This window comes from Danio rerio, chromosome 17 (assembly GCF_049306965.1).
Source record: "Danio rerio strain Tuebingen ecotype United States chromosome 17, GRCz12tu, whole genome shotgun sequence".
Lineage (NCBI taxonomy): Eukaryota > Metazoa > Chordata > Actinopteri > Cypriniformes > Danionidae > Danio > Danio rerio.
This window is the reverse complement of record NC_133192.1, coordinates 53,236,519-53,252,500: the sequence shown is the minus strand read 5'-3', so window position 1 is coordinate 53,252,500 and position 15,982 is coordinate 53,236,519. Positions and strand designations below refer to the sequence as shown.

At 36.7% G+C, this 15,982-nt stretch overlaps 1 protein-coding gene and 1 long non-coding RNA gene across 3 annotated transcripts in view; one reads left to right on the top strand and one right to left on the bottom strand.

The window, feature by feature from the left end:
• Positions 1-15,982, top strand: part of alk (ALK receptor tyrosine kinase) — an 860,059-nt gene that overhangs the window by 692,170 nt on the left and 151,907 nt on the right. The gene's annotated exons all lie outside the window — the stretch shown is intronic.
• Positions 1-15,982, bottom strand: part of LOC141378382 (uncharacterized) — a 139,700-nt gene that overhangs the window by 30,679 nt on the left and 93,039 nt on the right. The window lies entirely within an intron of this gene.

The window sequence follows — 15,982 nt, the reverse complement described above, 5'->3', positions numbered from 1 at the left end:
TTTGTTTTGATTTGTAAATTGAAACAGGTAATATTTGATGTATTTTTTTATGTGTTGGTGAGAGTTTGAGTTTGGACTTCAAAGAGCAAAATCAAAATGTTTAGGATTCGTTTTGTTTTGTTTAGGCATGTGGTAATAATTTTATAAGTTTCAGTTCTGCTTTGACAATTTGAAAATATACATTATAATATGTATTGTACTGCATTTTTATACATGTACAAATATGATACCGTATGTTAATAAATACTCTATATAATAATAATAAAAATAATAATAATAATAATAATAATAATAATAATAATAATAAAACACAATAATAATAATAATAATAATAATAATTATTATTATTATTATTGTTATTATTATTATTATTATTATTTATTTATTTTATTTGCTAAATAAAGCATATGTAATATTAATTTTATAAATTCTGTTTTATGTTCAAATTCTGTTTGATTTTAATATATATGTACTTATACTGCATTTTTGTGTGTACAAATATGGTAACTTACTATACTATCTTATTTGCTAAATAAAGTACATGTTTTATTAGTTTTACGTTAATGTTTAAATTCTGTTAAAATATGTTATGGTAATATTCAATATACTATGATAAATGTTAGCTCTAAAACATGTAAAAATAATAATAATAATAATAATAACAACAACAACAACAACAACAACAACAACAACAACATTAACAATAATAATAGCAATGTATATCGAATAGACCTTTTATTGTATTTCGTTTTATTTTCCTAAATAGCTGAAAAGCTAAAATTGTGTCATCGTTTTCATTTTATATTTTTTAAGGTTTGTCCTAAATGCCATTTTATTGTTTATCCAAAGAACACTTTTATGCTCACTTATCAAAGTCAAAGTCAATTTAATTGTCAATTCAACCACATGTGCAGGACATACAGAGAATCAGAATCAGACCCTAGGTGCCTAACATATAATATTAATACAAAAAGTAGAATTTTAGAAAGAAATTACAATAAATACAATTATACATGAAATATAATCTAAAAATATGCATAAAAAAAATCTAAATTTGTAAACAATACAATTATACTTAAGGGCATATGGCAATGAGTGAAAGCTAAAACAGTGCAAAAAGGCTTGTAAACTTTATAAACATGATAATTATGATGATTATGGTGCATTTGTTTAATCAAAAATACAGTACAACACAATATTTTAACATATCATTACAATATTATTTTCTTAAATTTATTTTAATATAAAGTTTATTCATGTAATAGCAATAAATAAATAAATATTTACTTTACTAATCGAACTTGGTTAACATGATTTCAAAGCATAAAAACAGCATATAAAGCATGTGATGCATATAAAGCATAGTTGTTGTTGTTGTTGTTGTTGTTATGATGATGTTATTGTTGAAACTTGTACTTGGCTTAAACATTTACAGCAACCTACAAAACCAAGTTCTGAGACAGATTTTTTTAATCTTCTGATTCAACAAAAATTAATACAATCTAATAAGAAAATGGTTTATTGCCTTTTGATTTTTCCGAAGCAGATCCCCAAAATGAAAGTGCGCTCTGATTAATTTCTGCCAAACCTTATAAAGTCATAAACCTCGAATATAAATGTTGCGAGTGATTGCAGAAGGCCAAAATATTAAATATTGGAATGCAAATGCGCTGAGTTTCATCTTATTGCCAAAGTACAGCCAAAGTCGCATTACATATTCATATTTTTTTTTCCTCCCACCACCCATATAATATTGCAAACCTTTCAGTCAAGGGTGCGGTATTAAAAAAAAAGCAATACTAGTTTGTCGCCTAGAAGTAATGCTTTTCCCATTTTTTTATTTTATTTACATATGTAAGAAAAGCAACTGCCACTTCCTCATTTCTACTCCTCCAACATTACCTACACAGCATTCATGCTTTTTAGATCAACGGCAGGATTTTTTTCCTCTTGCTCTCTATTTTTAATTTTCTCTTTTTTTTTTCTGCTCTTTGCTTCCTGATTCAATAACTGGCGGGGAAATTGCCCATGTCTGACCGCAGGGAACAGAACGCTGCTTGTCATGCAAATTCAGAGGCAGACAGATCTCTAATTGTTTCAGGGTTGTGTAGTTCAGTAGCCCAGGTTTTTTTTTTTTTTTTTTTTTTGCATCTGCCCAAAACAAATCCCTCTGGGGGTCGCTCCGTCAGACAGGCTGTTCTTGTCCCGAGGCACGTTGTGTTCCTCTGTTCTTACTGCTAAATGCCCTGTTCACTCCAGCTCTAATCCACCTCCGTTTGCCCATAATAGATATTAGCAGATTGACGTGCTTTACAGCGTGGCTTGCCTTCATGAAGCACCTGCCACTGGAGCTCCGATTACCGGCCACCCTGAAAAAACACACACTCGCCCCAAGTGCTGATTTGCAAAGCTGGCGATTATGCGTGTGTGTGTGTGTGTACTTTTTTGGTTTAAGAGGACACACAACTGTATAATGTTATGAGTGTGATCAAGGGTAAAACTTTGGTTTGAGTATTGAAGAAAGGATTGTGTCAGTTTCAATATTATTTTCCTTATTTGAACACATTTAGAGACGAGGATGAAACAAAAACAAACAAACAGATTGATTAAACAAATATAAATACAAACTAACCAGAAAATTAAAAAAAAATGAATAAATATTGTACATGTGTGTGTATTTGTATGTGTGAGGGAGAGAGAGCATAAGAGAGAGAGAGAGAGAGAGAGAGAGAGAGAGAGAGAGAGAGAGAGAGAGAGAGAGAGAGAGAGAGATGTGCTTGATAAGGCTTGAAATTTCCCTTTAATGAATTGAAGTAATTTGTGTAATCAAAAGAAGAAGAAAAAAAAAAGAAAGACGTGACCCCTTCTGCTCTGTTTTTGGCACATCAGCTTTGCTAAATGAGCTAGAACTAACACAAGACAATATCAGACCATAACATTTTTACATTTTTCCGAAGAGTGGTAGTGAAACTTTGCTGCAATATTGTGTAATATGTGGGTGGTTGCTGGCATGAAAAAGAATAAAATTAAATAAAAAAAAAAATCTATTAAGTTGCCAAGAAATTGTTAGCTGTACCATAAATTCTTAATGGTAACACTTTACGATAAGGTTCATTAGTTAATGCATTTACTAACATGAGCTAATCTTGAACAATACTTGTACAGCATTTAATAATCATAATTGAACATTTACTAATGCATTATTAACATTCAAGTCCATGCTTGTTAACATTAGTTAATTCACTGTGAGTAAACATGAACTAACAATAAGCAACTGTATTTTCATTAACTAACGTTTATTAACATGAATAAATACTGTAGTAAATGTATTGTCCGTTGTTTGTTCATGTTAGTAAAACATTAACTAATGAACCTTATTGTAAAGTGTGATCTTCTTAACACTAAGTTATTATCAAATATAATAATTCATGACAACAAGACATAAAATTACAACGCAAACACTGCACCTTTTCTTCTTTGGAGGTTTGTCTTGTTTTTGGTCAAATATATATTTAAATGAAGAGCATTTCCAAATATCTAAACATTCAATCAATAAGAACCCCAGACTTCCCTCTCCCCAGACACTTCCTCCAGCTCCTCCAAGGGGATCCCGAGGCATTCCCAGGCCAGCCGAGAGACCCTCCAGCATGTCCCGGGTCTTTTCCAAGGCCTCCCCCTGGTGGGACATGCCTGGAACACCTCCCTTGATAGGCGTCCAGGAGGGATTCGAAGCGGAAGCCTGAGCCACCTCAGCTGACTTTTCTCGATGTGGAGGAGCAGCGGCTCTTCTCCGAGCTCCTCCCGGGTGTCAGAGCACTTCACCTTACCCATAAAGGTGCGCCCTGCCACCCTCAGAAGGAAACTCATTTCAGCTGCTTGGATCCAAGATCTTGTCGTTTCTGTCATGATTCAAAGCTCATGGCCATAGGTGAGAGTAGTACTGTAGATTGACCAGTAAATCAAAAGCTTGACTTTCGGCTCAGCTCCTTCTTTACCACAACGCACCTGTACATCGACTGCATTACGGCTGCTGCAGTACAAATCCGCCTGACAATCTCATGTTCTATCCTTCCCTCATCCCAAGATACTTGAACTCTTCCACCTGGGATAAGGACTTTCCTCCAACCTGGAGATGGCAAACCACCTCTTTCCGGTGGAGCACCATGGCCTCGGACTTGGAAGTGCTGATTGTCATCCCAGTCACGTCACACTCGGCTGAAGGTCCATGTTCAATGAAGCCAACAGAACAACATCTTCTGGGAATAACAGAGATGAAATCCTGTGGTCCCCAAATCGGACGCCCGATTTCATGCCAAATTATGAACAGAATTGGTGACAAGGGGCAGCCCTGCTGGAGTCCAACATGCACTGGAAACAAGTCTGACTTATTGCGGGCAATGCGAACCAGACCCCTATTCCGTTTATATAGGGACGAGACAGCCCTTACCTGAGTGCCTCTGACCCCATACTCCCACAGCATCTTCCACAGAATGCCAAGAGGGACACAGTCAAATGCCTACTCCAAGTCCACAAAACACAAAAACAATATTGTTTTATTTTCAGAAATAATTAGGCCTGTCAATTGATTAAATAAATTATATATTTAATCACATTTTTTTTCATAATCATGATTAATCACAAAAAGCCATATTTATTTCAGAAATAAAAACACAGGCATGTAAGTGCCATTTGAATTTCAAAACAATCAATGCCAATAACAAACAAAAATTATTTCCATGTTGGATTCTAAGTGGACTACAAAAAAAAAAAAAAAAAAAAAAACACAAATCCAAAATATAGACATTGCAAAATGGAAAATGAAACATAATAATAATAATAATAATAATAATAATAATAATAATAATAATAATAATAATAATAATAATAATGTCTATTATTATATCTATTATTATTATATCTAATATCTAATTATTAAATACAAACAATTGTACTCATTGTAAAGTGAACATTCATTATAAAGTAAAAACAATTTTGCTTAGTCCTCCTTTACATTTAGCCAGTGGCTAAGACAGTCCAATCTATTGACATTATCGAGGGACAATGTGGCCAAGGGGTACATCAAAGGCACGCACCAAAGACTATAGACTTTTTACAGGGACTTTGGTCACACCATCTCTAAACATTTAAATCTAAACACCTCTTAGGGATACAGACACAGCAAACACTATAGAATACACATAGAATGCCTTAAAGAGACTTCTTTGGACACAGTCAGCGATGTCAGGCATTTGCTCTTGTTGCTAGAAAACGCACACACGTTTGTTTTTGTGAAAAGTGGGAACATTACATAGGTTTCCATTCATTTTATACTGTCCAAACCGTATATTATATCATACTGCCCTCACCTTACCCCACACCTAAACCCAACCATCACAGGAGACTGTGTGCAGCTTTACTCTCTGATTAAACTCATTCTCTAGGATTTATAAGCATTTTGAGAGACGTCACCAATGTCCTCATATTTCACCTCCATTTTGTAATACCTGTGTCATACCCATGTCATTATACAGATTTGTGTCCTGATATGTCACAAAAACATGTGTACACACACACACACACACACACACACACACACACACACACACACACACACACACACAACGTGCGCAGTACAGTGCACCCGGTGAGTGACTCCTCAACCTTCTCAGCGATTCATCGATTCATCAACACACACAATCGCGTTCATCAAATTTGCTTAAACTAAGCATGCTAAAGTATGGCTGTATTTTTCAAGCAAGGATTCTGACACAGCAACGTGAAACAGATGCTTTACAAAAGTTGCGTGTAGGGGGGAAACAAGTCAAACTTAATGAAACATTTGAGGGCGCATGGAATCAACTTGTAGGCAGAGGAATGGGCTGTCTTTGACAGCTTGTGACATCATCTGGCACTTTCACTGAGTACATTTACACGGACACCAATAATAAGATTTAATGATTAAGATAATGCTCTGATTAAGAGTCCACCATGTAAGCAGCGATTACCATGTGGTATCAAATTCCATTAAAACAGCACTCTTCCAGCAGTCTTTCATATTTTTATCTAATAATTGTCACAAGGCATAAACAATATGTTGCTGAATGAAAGTGCTGAATTGCAGTTAGTCTAAACATTAAAAATGAAACACCCGAAAATGCATGAAACTCTGGAGGAAACGCTGGATAGCCTGGTGATGCGACATTAATTGTTTTATACTGAAACTTTACTTGTAAAAGCGCTTCCTTGGTCTTATCCATATTTCTTTGCAAGTTAAACTTCGGCATGGGAAATAAAAAAAAAAATGCAATTGCATACATTTTTTTTATGTGTTAAATATTTCAAATTAATCACGTGCGTTAACGTGCAAATTTTGACAGCCCTAGAAATAATTCATAAAAAATTTTGTGAGTTTTTCCTGTAAAATGGGCAAAAAGAGCCTGCCAAACTGGTATTTAAATTATCGGGAAGGTTTACTTGAAGAGGTGTTCATTAAACCTATAAAATCATGACATAATTCAGATGTTATGCATGCTAAAAACAACTGTCATTAAGTGCCATTTGCTGATTAGTGAAGTTTAGTTTTAAACTAATTTTGAGACGATCACATGCTTATGATTGACCACATCTGGTCCTGCAACAGCTAAAGCCTAGTTCACATGACAGGATTTTAAACTGTTGCAGATCACTGTGCCGTTCACACTATATGACTTAATTGTGTTTTTTAATCAGTGCGGTGTTCACACTAAACGGCACAACGTAAATGATCCACAAGGTAGTCATATACTAAATGATCTGACAACAACTCATTCACCAACAGCTCAGTCAAACTACCAAAACATAGTCAATGAAATTTTGATGACGTTTAAAGCTTAATATTTATATCTCAATCAAATGTTGAATGTAAATATAATGTGACAATATGACGTCTTGTTTGAGAACAGTCAGAATGACCAGTACAGTAATTCTATTAGTTACAGAATTCTACAGAATAAAGCGAGCATATCAATGCCCATTCTAGCCAATCACAGACATTTCTGTTGAGCTCCTGAGCAAAATGGCTATTCAGCTGATGCTGATATGCTCTCTTATTGGCTGCAGATCGTCACTATTTCTGACCGCATGTGGGGTCGAGTCGGCTGACTGCTCCAGAATATTCAGCAAGCTAGATATTGGATTTTGTCTGTGAGATACTGGCAACGCATCAGCAAGCTTTAATGCGTTGTTCCGTAGTTCACACATAAAGACCACCAAGCACACCCAGATTTTTTTCCCAATCATAGCTCGATCTGTCAGCGAGCATGTTAACTTCCAAATCGGGCTCAAACCGGGCTTAAAATCCGGTGGTGTGAACAAGGTTTAACACATGTTGCACCATTCAGATGTTTCCTAATTCATTATAAATAACCAGAGCTTCTTACCTCAGTCATATTTGTCTTGAAGAATCCCCCCTTCCATCCCTACTCCTCCTCCCTTTTCCTTGATAAGGTAGCATGGCAGCCCAGAAATTAGCACTGTTGCCACAAAGCAAGAATGCCACAGGTTCAAGTCTCTAACAGGCCAGTCGACATTTCTATGTGGAGTTTACATGTTCTCCCTGTGCTCGAGTGAGTTTCCCCTGGGTTTTCTCGTTTCCTCCTGCTGTCCAAAAACATTTGAAATAGGTAAATTGACCAAACCAAATTGGCAGCTCTTACATATCTCTTTATAGCAATTTCTAACTTGTCATTAGCCATAAATAAGCAGAGGAGTTCTCAAGATCTGATGAGCTCAGGGCTTTCTCCCAGGACAGCATGCCAAATACTTTATAATGAATTATCAGCTAAGAGTGAACCCTTGAATGGCATTTGAAATGCAAAGATGGCATTGTTTGTTATGACAGCTTGATATAAATTATTATATCACCACATGTTTCTGTCTTTCTGTCTGAAAATCAACAATGCCACTAATCCTCGCCTACTTTTTAAAACATTTTCCTCCCTCCTCTATCCTCCTCCTCCACCCGCATCCTCCACACTTACTACTGATGACTTTGCTACATTCTTCTGCACCAAAACTGCAAAAATCAGTGCTCAATTTGCTGCACCTACAACAAACACGCAAGATACAACACCAACACCACACACACTCACCTCTTTTTCTCAGCTCTCTGAGTCTGAGGTGTCCAAACTTGTGCTATTTAGCCATGCAACCACCTGTCCACTCGATCCCATTCCCTCTCATCTCTTGCAAGCCATCTCTCCTGCAGTCATACCAACACTGACTCACATAATTAACACATCTCTTGACTCTGGTTTATTCCCCACTACATTTAAGCAGGCTAGGGTAACCCCACTGCTAAAGAAACCCAACCTGGACCATATGCTACTTGAAAACTACAGACCAGTATCCCTGCTTCCATTCATGGCCAAGATTCTGGAGAAAGTAGTGTTCAATCAAGTTCTGGACTTTCTTACTCAAAACAATCTCATGGACAACAAGCAATCCGGCTTTAAGAAAGGCCACTCAACTGAGACTGCCCTGCTCTCGGTCGTGGAGGATCTCAGACAGGCTAAAGCAGACTCTAAATCATCAGTCCTCATTTTGCTGGACTTGTCAGCTGCTTTTGACACTGTCAACCACCAGATCCTGCTATCTACGCTTGAGTCACTGGGCGATGCGGGCACTGTTATACAATGGTTCAGATCTTACCTCTCTGACAGGTCATTCAGGTGTCTTGGAGGGGAGAGGTGTCCAACCTACAGCATTTAAACACTGGGGTACCTCAAGGCTCTGTTTTTGGGCCACTTCTCTTCTCCATCTACACATCATCTCTAGGACCAGTCATCCAGAGACATGGATTCTCCTACCACTGCTATGCTGATGATACCCAGCTATACCTCTCTTTTCATCCTGATGATCCCTCGGTTCCAGCTCGTATCTCAGCCTGCCTGTTGGATATTTCACACTGGATGAAAGATCATCATCTTCAGCTGAACCTTGCAAAAACGGAAATGCTTGTAGTTTCTGCCAACCCGACTCTACACCATAACTTTTCAATCCAGATGGATGGGGCAACCATTACTGCATCCAAAATGGTGAAAAGCCTTGGAGTAACGATTGATGACCAACTAAACTTCTCTGACCACATTTCTAGAACTGCTCGATCGTGCAAATTTTCACACTATAACATCAGAAAGATCCGACCCTTCTTATCTGAACATGCAGCTCAACTCCTTGTTCAAGCTCTTGTTCTCTCCAAACTGGATTACTGCAACTCTCTACTAGCTGGGCTTCCAGCTAACTCTATCAAGCCTCTTCAACTGCTCCAGAACGCAGCAGCACGAGTGGTCTTTAATGAACCTAAACGAGCACATGTCACTCCGCTGCTAGTCCGTTTGCACTGGCTGCCAGTTGCTGCTCGCATCAAATTCAAAACTCTGATGTTTGCCTACAAAGTGACTTCTGGCCTAGCACCTTCTTATCTGCACTTACTTCTGCAGATCTATGTGCCCTCCAGAAACTTGCGTTCTGTGAATGAACGACGCCTCGTGGTTCCATCCCAAAGAGGGAAAAAATCACTTTCGCGAACGCTCACGCTCAATCTGCCCAGTTGGTGGAATGAACTCCCTAACTGCATCAGAACTGCTGAGTCACTCGCTATTTTCAAGAAACGACTAAAAACTCAACTATTTAGTCTCCACTTCACTTCCTAATCTGCAATTGCCTCTTTGAATATCACACTAACTGTACAAAAAATCTTTGCCCAGCACTAATATACATATTTAAGAGATCTCTATATTAGTTTTGTGTCAATGGTAATTCTAGTACAGTTATAGTAATGATACTGTTATTATTATTATTATTATTATTATTATTATTATTATTCCCATTTTTTTTTTTCATAGTTAGCAAGTAACATTATAAATGATGCATGACTTGCCAACATAATCATATTTTGGGGGTTTTATGCTTCATGTGTACTGCATACATTCAGAAACTCACTATTTGCATTCAGAAGCGCTGTGGCCTCATCTCAGCGCATCTCCAACGAGAGCTGTCGTCACCTCACATTCAAGACAATGCGGAGGTGTACATCATCCAATCATAAAACGTTAACTCACTCGCTGTTTGTTGCTGTCTGAGTCATCTGCTTTTCTCCCTCCGGCAAACCTGATTTTGATTACAGCACAATCATAAAAATGTGTCTAGCAGGCTCAATTGACTTCTGCAGAGGTTTGATGAGGTCGATTTATATTCTTTGAGTTATCCTCTGAGGTTTTTTTTTTTTTTCTTGTGGAACAGCGTAGTGAACGGCCACTGCAGTGTCTTAGTGTGAGTGCAAAGTGAAGGTGTTCAATTTCCCACAGTCTCTCACTTTCTTTTTTTTTTTTTTTTTTTTTTTTTTTTTTTTTTTAAGAGTGTGTGTAGTGCTCAGCATAACTGCAGAGCAAAACACATTGAACACTTTTTTTTACATTTTTGTTTCATAGGTTTTCCTTATTTTGAACTGTTACCAAATCAAGTTATTTTGTCAGATTAGCTCTATATTTGGCTTCAGTACTGATTAATCTAATGTATATGCACACATATATTATTGTAAGTAATATCCTATAGAAAATATTAATTTAAATGAGAGTTTTGTAAGAGGTCTATTCATATATACTGAGCACTAATATATATATATATATTTATATATATATATATATATATATATATATATATATATATATATATATATATATATATATATATATATAAATAAATAACAGCAAGGAGATGTTCACAGTATTCATTGATTTTTTCATTTTCTTGTCAGCTTAGTCCCTTTATTATTCCGGGGTCGCCACAGCAGAGTGAACCGCCAACTTATCCAGCATGTTATTACATAGCGGTTGTCCTTCCAGCCGCAACCCATAAATGCGAAACATCCACACACACACACACACACACACACACACACACACACACACACACACACACAMACACACACACACACACACACACACACACACACACACACACACACACACACACACACACACACTCATACACTACGGACAATTTAGCCTATCCAGAGGAAACCCACGCGAATGCAGGGAGAACATGGAAACTCTACACAGAAACGCCAACTGAGCCGAGGCTCGAGCCAGCGACCCAGCGACATTTTTGCTGTGAGGCCACAGCACTACCTACTGCGCCACTGCGTCGCCATGTTGACAGTATGTCTGATAATATTTTTCTTCTGAAGAAAGTCTTATTTCTTTTGTTTTGGCAAGAATTAAAGCAGTTTTTAATTTTTTAAACACCATTTTAAGGTCAAAATTATTAGCCCCTTTAAGCTACACTGAAAAAAAAAAAATCAATAATTTTATGATTTATTTCCTGCAACTGGGGTGCTGAAAAAAAGCAAAATAATGGCTGTAAATTACAGAAATTTACCTTAAAAAAATGGACGTTGAACTAGAAAAATGTACTTAAATTTAAATTTCTGGTAAAATTTCTGTAATTCAACCTCTGTTATTTTACAGTAAATTTCTGTAATTTAATGTCCGTTATTTTATGGTTTATTTCCGGCACCCCAGCTGCAGGAAATAAACCGTAAAATAATGGACGTTAAATTACAGAAATTTAAATTACGGATTTTTTTTTTATATTTTTGCGATAGTCAACAAAACAAACCATGGTTATACAATAACTTGCCTAATTACCTTAACATGCCTAGTTAACATAGTTAAGCCTTTAAATGTCTCTTTACCCTTCCTGTCGTGTTAGGGTCAAATCTGACCGATTTACAGCTTAAATCACTTATAAATACTGTGTTTTACATCTGATACATCCTCCACACTATGCACTTGAACATATAAAAGTGATAAACACCTATTTTATTGATTTTTGAGTGTTTTAATCAACCTTTTTACACCTGTAGTGTCAAAAGTGACCGTTATAGGAAATTAATTGGTATCCAGACTATATTCATGCATCAGGCAGAAAAATCCCCATATACACACACTACCCACTCACTTACTCACTCACTCACTCACACATTTCAGACTAAAGTATTTTGCAGGTACACATCTCTTTTCCGCACTTATGTGCCGATCCACCAGCCTGATCTCACATGGAAGCGTACCTATTTTACGCTTTGTCAGTTTAGTGGCTAATTTGAGTTCAGGCGTATGAAAATGTACAATTTTAAGAGGCGTGACATCCAATCCCACCCCTAAACCCAACCGTCATTAGGTATAAGCAAATCGTACTAAACTGTATGAATGAGATCGTATGAATTCATACATATTAGCCACTAAATCAATAAGATCTGATTGCCATAAGATAGCGTTGGATCCTCCAATGTGAATCGACTTCCTAATAAAACAATGTATCATATCTTCACACAACTGTCTGTTATGTGGAGACCTTTTGTATATTTCTTTCTTTCTTTCTTTCTTTCTTTCTTTCTTTCTTTCTTTCTTTCTTTCTTTCTTTCTTTCTTTCTTTCTTTCTTTCTTTCTTTCTTTCTTTCTTTCTCCATCCAGCCTAATTCTGGGTCTAGCAGGAGCACTTTTAGCGTAATTTAGCGTTAATTATTTTATTGGATTAGACTGTTATCATCTTGCTCAATAATGACCAAAGAATAGTGCTAGTTCTGTGTCCATACTCACCATCCATACCCTCAGTCACTATTCCCTACATTAGTACACTAATATACTGTAGTCTAATTGATGGACTGATATACAGTTATGCCGTTTTGTTTGTGCTTTGCTGGTAGATAAATCATTCAGATGGATTATAATTTCAATTTCGTTGGTCAGACCATGTAACAGTTATTTTAGCAAGCTGTCTATTAGTAATGAAACTTTTTTTTATTATTTCTTTTATCGATTGTTCATTTTGTAATACAATTTCAGTGTCTATTTGTAGAAAAAAAAGTTATTTCATGTGTAATTGTTGTAATTTTTAGTTTTTTTTTGTGCTAATGTAAGAGCAGTTAAAACAGAATGGTTAATTTTGACCGGGAACACGTAAGGGGCAGGATGTGAACCCGACCCGAGGGTCCAGCTGTAGAGAAGTGTCTTGAAAAATATCTAGTAAAATATCATTTACTGTCATCATGGCAAATATAAAATGAATCAGTTATTAAAAATGAGTTATTAACACTATTATGTTTTAAAATGTGTTGAAAAAATCTTCTCTGCATAAACAGAAATTGAGGAAAAAAATAAACGGGGCTAATAATTCAGGGGCAAACACTCAAAGTTCTGTCTTATATTTAAAACTTCATGGCCTTCTGGTACATTTCACAAGGATGTAGCCAATAAGATGTCTAGAAGCATTTTAATAAGATGTGGATCTGTTCTAAATACTTGATTATTTTTGGCTAAATTTAGTCCAGGAGGAAAGGGCAATAGCTTCTACTTTAGGAGCGGAGAGGTCATCTATACATTTTTATAGGTCTATCCGAGAGCTCGCACATAAGCTTTCTATGATTACGTGACATTGTGATCACAATTAAGCGCTTGTGACATTTGCAGAAGTTATTCAAATTACGGCTCAGTACCTGCAATCAAAGTCCCTTTCAGGCTAACTCTGTTCACTCAGCAGCAGAGCTGTGCAGAGACCTTTGGGCGGGGCAGGTGCTCAAAGTATTGACCTTATTTTTCTAGACTTCTGGTCTCATTCACTTCCATTTATTTTTAGACGTTAAAAACGGCTCATTATACTGCTTGATGTTGCAAAATGATATTTGCTAATTATATCATTCTTTTTGAGGTGTTTAAACCCATTTTTGACAGTTTTCTGCAGTTTACTATTCCAAGCCATTTCTCCTATAGGTGACTTAATTTAGAAGTTCTAAAATAATCACTAAAAAGTCACCATAAAATGGAAGCTAAGATTGTTAAGACAGTACTTTTTTCCTCCATCAATGAAGGGGGCGGGGCATGAATTTGTCTTTTGGGAACTGATTGGATGAGTGTTGTTGACAAATTGAAGGAAGATTGATGAATGGACAAAAGCAGGGCTGAAATGGGAGACGCTCACTGATAGCTCCGCCCTAAACAATTTTCATGTGACCAGAAGTAAAGAAAAGTTTTTTTTTTTTTTTTTTTTTTTTTTTTTCCTGATACAAAACAATGCAGTGCACAAACACCATTTATAACAAGCACTACTTTATCTTACCCAATTCACCTCTACCGCATGTCTTTGGAATGTGGGGGAAACCGGAGCACCTGAAGGAAACCCACATTAACGCGGGGAGAACATGCTAACTCCACACAGAAACGCCAATTAATTCAACACCCAAGAACTGCAGTGCTTTTTTCTCCATAGATAAAACTTTTAGCAGAGTTACAGCAATGCTTTGTCAGTTTGTCATCCTTTGAGAAAACGGTTGATGGTCGTCTAGCAATTTACGTAAACCCCTTCTCCCTGCCCCTGGTTTGGGGTAAAGTAGTCAAGCGTTGACCGGTCCAAGATGATAAAAAGTTTGGGGACCACTGGTTTAGTTGACATTTGTAATATATAACATCAAACATCTACTCATTTTATTTTATTTACTCACATTCATTCCTTAATTAATTTAACTGGTTGGTTGATTTGATCAGATTTTTCTATTTGATTGATTCATTCATTCATTCAACTCATTCAATAAATTTTGAAGTTGATATTGATTTCGTTGTCCTGCATCCATTTACTTTTATCTGCTCAAAATCTTGTATCATCACACATTTTCAAAGTCAATCAATCTTTTAATGCTTCTTACTTAAACATCTTAGGCTGTCAATTATTACCATCTCACTATCATCTGGTTCCTCAATTAATCATGCAAGTGAAGTTCTAAAGGACCACAACATGAATATTGATTTTCTCAGAGTATATAGGAAGCGCACGGCACAAGCAACCCTCAATGCATTCTTATTTAGTCATCAGCCATTCAAGCAAACAGGCCGCATGCATTCATTCATTTATTACAGCAGCCGGATCCGTAGAGGCTTGGACCAGCCGCCTCACACTCCCCAGTCTATAGCCTTCCCCATTAAACCGTGCAGCTGTCAGGGTCTAACATGGTGATGCTTGCTGCTTTTACAGCCTGGGATGGACTGCGGAGGTGTGCCAAGACTCTCCCCCCAGCCATCAATCATTCAGGCCCGTGAGACTGAGTGAGTGAAATGAGCTGTGCCGTGAGCGGGGCAAGCAGCGGGAATGTGAATCCCAGGAAAAGTCCAGTGGGGATGACAACGCTTAGTGGTTTTCAAGTCAGGATACCGCGTGCTGAGGGATGTGTGCTCAAGGGCTCAAAGGAGGATTCTCGAGTCGTTCTCAGGGGGGCAAGGAGTAAAGATATGTTTGACGAGAATCAGATGAAAGTTTGATTTGATTTAAAGGATATTTAAAAATAAATCGATCAAACATATGTTGTCAAGTTTAGCGCTCATGTTCTAAAATAAGAGAAATACTGTTCCCTGCCAATTCACATACAGTATTTGTATAGACTGATTCCATGCGGAAGAAAAAGGGATATCAGACCTCATTTTCAGCTAAGTTAAGGGAAATAGCACTAGTTAGCAAACATTGCATACCCAAACAAAAGTTTTAATTTCCTTTTATCAAACTGAAGTTAATAAACTGATTTATTCCACTTTATTAGACTTGTCACCAATAGCAGCTTAACTGGCGCTCTAGGCAAACAATAGTGAGTGAGTGAGTTGGGCTGGTGTAAAGTAAATGGGGATGTTTTCTGTCTGATGGATTCCAACTAATATGATAACTTAATGATTTTGTGTTGTACCAACACAAATCCATTGTGAGGAACCCAAAATGTTTTACAGTGTACAAAATACATGTAAAAAAAAAAACAAAAAAAAACAACACAATGAATATATAAAGAGTTCAGATGCAAAAGCCGCTAAATGTCATTTCCGCCAAAAATGAGATAATGACATTGAGTGAATGCTTTAGGCACGAAGTACAACATCAACAAATAGATTTTCTTCAAATCATCTAAATC